We start from the raw sequence: 5,538 nt of genomic DNA on the forward strand, positions 1-5,538 counted from the left end.
GTCCGCCGCCACCGCCCTCAGCGCGCTCCCTCCCCCCTCCCCCCGCCGAGCACACCCGCCACACGACCTCATGTCCCGTCCCTAACCTTTCATATGACTCTGACGGCTCTGTCGCAATATAACTTCAAATGAAAATTACTTCTATTTATACGTACATTTTAATATTTGTATGAAATTATTTTCTTAATACATTAAAACAAGTCTAGTTATGTGCGACTTAATATAGACAAGTTTCAAAATATTTCTAAACACCGTTCACCTCTGCAACCTTGGTTTATTCAGATTATATATTTAAACCACTGCGACCGACAGTATTCCAATAAACAGATCCTATAATTATATATAATATATACATAGTATAATTATGCTAAATAAATTATCATTATTCTATGTGTAAACAGAAAAAAATCACAAACGTGATAAATAATCAGTCGATTTCTGTTTGGTGAGTTATTTCTGAACTACACGACTACATGTGTAACTAATGAAAATGATTTAGTCTGGAACAAACCTACTGAATGACGTCAAAAGGTCCCGCCATTATCTAGTGATTCTTGAACATGACTTCGCTTATCCCCATTCAAACCCGGAAGGCTGTATGGTTGTTTGCTTCCTTCCGTCAATAAATTAGTAGGAAGAGCTCTTTTCACTTTTCATATTATTGCAGAAAAGTAGTCAACCAAATGTCGGCCAAGCTTTGAATAAGTTCGGTCAAAAGTCGGCCAAGTGTAGAGCTTCCTGCTCTTGCGAAACTGCGCTTTTGCACCTCACGTATTAAGAGGCACTCTTATATTAACACTATGGAATATTCATTAATTATAAATAAATATATATATTTTAATTAAATGATGTATGTGGTATATTGTGAAGTGTGTCCGTGCGTTGTGCAAATCATAATGATATGTAAGTAGGTGAAGTCGATACACATACACACGAACATTTAACACATAACTTCTTTATCACAAATCAACACTATTTTTTGTTTCACAAATAAAGTAGAGTATAATTCTACTAAAGTATATTTGTACAATTATTTAAATGAAATAATTACGAGTCAAGTATTTCGGGCATGTCAAGCAAGCCCTGTCAGGAATATTTCCATTTACACATTAGCTTGAGCTGTTGATGACAGTCGGTGACACCAGGGACTTGAACAATTCAACTTGATGTGACTATATTCCGAAAGTGAGCGCAATGGAGCAATGAGATCAGTCACCGATATTTTTACTTTCTTAACTTTACTTTTTAGATATTTCCTAATAATCAATATATTCATAAAAGAAAAATATGACAGATGAATGCTATATGAGGTTGAAGTTGAATTGATTTGTTGTTAAAAAACCGGATGAAACCTAAAATCAAAATCGAATAGCATATATATATACCTATATGGCCTATGGCCTCCTGGCATCCACGACTTTCCTGTGAGAGAATGAGTTTATCATTTATCGTGTGTGAGCTGTACAGATGCTTTTTATTTAATTTAAGGCGCACGTGTCAGGTGATAGACGTCAGCGTTGATGTCTTTTGTATGCAATACATTAACTAGCAATTTTCGTACAGAAGAACAATGTACAATGTATAAAATTACAGCAAACAATAAGAACGAGGTAATTAGAGAGCAACAAGTGACGGAAGACGCGTGTCAGTCACACGATGACACTCGGACGCGGTGAGCAACAGTCACACGCGGACATTCTCATTCTCTCATTATCTTATTGTTATTGTTCAGGAAATTAAAATAGTAACGGCCCGTGGAGACAGAGTGCTGTGGGAGTTCGGTGCATAATGTGTCATGCACTTCACTCCTGCATGCCGCCCTCCATGGGAGTCCTCCTCCGGGACTTATGCGCCAAAACCTACGGCTCGAGAGCCTGAACCAAATACATATAATTATATTGTACTAGCTTTTGCCCGCGACTTCGTCGGCGTGGAATAATTACTTTGGCATAACGCTAAACTTTACCCGCCTCTTCATTTACGTAGAAACTGAAAATATTTTAGAATGATAGAATGTTAAGAAGCTATATAAGGTACCAAAATCACGTTTTTTAACCGACTTCAAAATAGGAAGTTATCAATTCGACCATACTTTTTTTTATCTATGTATGTTCACCGATTTCTCGAGAATGCTTGAACCGATTCTGATAATTCTTTTTTCTTTTTTTTTGTTCGAAAAGGTAGACTAATGGCTCTGAAATCATCAAGACCTGATGCTAGAATCCTGGAAAAATTCAGAAAAATCTATAATTATCAAAGCCTACCTTGAAGTGATTTGGGTGTTTCAATGTTGTTATTAATAACGTATTTATTTGGATAGAGATTAGGTAATATCATCTTTATAAAAACACCTTCACAAATAATGGTTTATTTTAGAATAAATTTGGTTAACACAAAAAACGTTATAATTATATAGATATGCTGTTGCGGACTTTTTTTTAAACTTTTAAAGGGGAACAATTTTGTCATACATTATTTTAGCGAAACTTTAACCGTTTCCGCACCGCACGCAGCTGAAGCTCTCAATAGGAAAAAGATACCCCGATTTTGAAACATTCTTTCAACATAATGCGAAAGCCTCCACACATGCTGGGCGTGTGCTTCAGTAACATTTCATATCGTATAGCCGTACCATTTAATTGAATTTCTATTGAAGTTCAACTAAGTGAGAATAGTATCGATACAGAGCACGTCGCGTCGACGCATGTGTGTGTTGGGACTGATGAAACTGGCTGTCGAGGCGTTCGGATGTCCGGTGAGACAATGTTTACTCTGCGGCTTTACCTACAACTATTTGCCTTAGAAAAGATAATATTGAAGAATGTAAAAAAACGATTGTTTTGTAACAAACATAAAGTACGTTTGGAGGTCCCCTTATGACGCCACACCTCGACGGGCTTGCACTCCAACACGCGTTATGAAATATATCCGACTCGGAATGACTAGGTCCGATTCGGAATGACTTGGATTGACTCGGACTGACCCGAGGCCACCTAAAGTTTTATAGAATAACGCTCATCATATTTCATTTTAGTAAAATGTCGCAGAACAAGAAAAGTAACTGACATAGCCCAAAAGATCGCAAGATGGAAGTGGCAGCCGGCAGAGCACTTTGCTCGTACAAAAAATCGCCGCTGGGGCCAAAAAGTTTTCGAGTGGTGACTACGCACCGGAAAGCGCAGTGAGGGCAGGCCTCCGATGAGACGAACCAAAGACCTGCTAGACGTCACAAGAGTCCGCTGAATGCAGGCTGCGCACGACCGGTCATTGTGGAGAACCTCGTGGGGGGAGAGTTCTATTTACAGCACTACGAGTATATGCAAATACAAATCCGTGAGCGGGTAAAAAATTACGAAATTTTTTGAGTAGTAATACTTAAAGGCATTCATTTTATAGACTTCTGTGGAAGCTTCCTGCAGCAGCTCGTGCGGAATGCTCGCTCGATACTCTTTGATATTCCAGCGCCATGAAGAACATATCCTAATCTTGTACCTCCGGTGCGTTCATTTTATATAATTCAATTGATCGTTTTTAGTAAATCTACTCGAAGATTTTTCTACTTCCTACAACATGCTTCGGAAGAAACTCCGGAGCCGCACACCCTCCGAGTCATCGTCCGCGCCACAGTGCGTCATACGAACAGACAGAACAGGATGTCGTCAGCTTGCAAGACGTATCATGTTGCCGAATCCTAGACCTTCGTGGAACGCCAGAGTCTATGGTCATGGTATCGTGCAGCCGTATTCGTCGGTGACTGCCATGCTGCGCCCATCCGTCGCTAGCAGTCCACATACTGAGTCCTTCAGGACCACCGTAAGATTAATTATTTTTGAAGTTGTAGGCTAAGCAACGATAGGAACATCTTCCACCGAGCGGGTCCGAATGTTGTTCGGAACTTGTATATATATGTAAGCTTATCTTGAAAAATTAAATGTCATAAGCGAGATTCAGACATCTGTCAAATATCTTGCGTTATATGATGGCTACCCGCCACAAAGTAAAGGAACATATATTGGAGTTTACTCCTTTAGAATCGATTTACATATATAGGCCCGGGGTATGAAAATTATGGGGACCAAAATCGTACTAGCATGTCACACGAAATGCGTTATGCGCCTGATTGCGCATGTCACACGAAATGCGTATCGCAGGTGACGCCGGGCTGCTGCGCCGGCAGTCCGCCACAAAGCCTCGTACTGATCGCGCGTTTCTCTCATTATTGTATTTTCATATATTTGTTAGTCGTTTGTTTTGTGTCTCGTTAATTTGTTAATAATCTGTAGTGTATCGTGTTGTCGTAATATAGAACTATTTCTCGTATTGTTTCGTTTAATTTTTTATATCCAGTAAACTCCAGTCGTGCGTCGGAGCGGACACACACACTTTTTTTTATGTACATATGTATTCGAGAAATACATTAATACATACCGGAGATACATTCACTGCGTATCTGAAGGTTGCTGTTAGAAGATAGAGTTTACATACATACAAATATCATCAACACGTGTGTGTGTATTAATTGACGCCTCATATGATTGATGGCTAGTCATCTTTCACTTTACAGTACAAGGATATATTAGAAACTTCAAATTACTTACGTTTGGTAATCATCAACTCAACTCAAAGAAACTTTTGTAAGTAGTTTGGGTTTAGTGTTGGTTAAGAGAAATATTAAAATTAAATACACAATAAGCACGAGCTATGAAATAACTAAATATTTATGGCGAATCTACTTCGGTACGTCGCTCGACTAACCTAACTTTTAAACAAATTACATTTTGAAATGATTTACAAAGAACACGCCATTGTTGGCGGCGGATAGGATCCCAAAACTCACACAGTCAATTACAGCTGTGCACATTCCATAAGTTCATTGGGAGTACCTCAGTCTAACCAGCGCTTAGAACTAAACACGACAACCCTCTAACGCGTGAATAATATATTCGTTTTCATAGAGTCAGCGAGACACAGAGCAGGGCGTGACTGGACCGGCCCCAGCTGTCGCAACAGAACCGGCGCCCGGTCTCACATAGCTAGTGAGCTCTCAGCCAGGCAAGGATCTAGCTCGGACTGGTTGCGGTTATGTCAGAAGTGCATTAATGAGTCGGAAACTCAGAGAGCATGAGGCGTCTCGGCGTGGACGCGCGACGGTCACTCATGACATTTCATCATTGACAACTGGCTTTACTTCAACAAACATTACAGATTTGTTAAGATGATAAAATATATAAATTTGCAAAGCCTATTCGCTCATGATGCAATATAGTAGTGTTGTTGGGTACGCAGCACGTCACCCGTGTGGATAAGGCGAGTGACGCCAACCCAGGTTGGACGGGTTTATGAATCTTATAAGATTTCTTGAAATCCTATAAGACGCCGGATGCCCGTCTCGTGGCGATTATTCGTGTCGATCTGAAGCAGTCGATGTAGGGTCCTGAGGTGTACGATATCGTACAAGCTCACTCGAAATTAAAACTCAAAACTTTACTAATTAACGTAAACCGAGCCGACCGATCTGTCAATACAACCGAATTCAAT

The sequence above is a fragment of the Bombyx mori genome, chromosome 7 (genome assembly GCF_030269925.1).
Source record: "Bombyx mori chromosome 7, ASM3026992v2".
Lineage (NCBI taxonomy): Eukaryota > Metazoa > Arthropoda > Insecta > Lepidoptera > Bombycidae > Bombyx > Bombyx mori.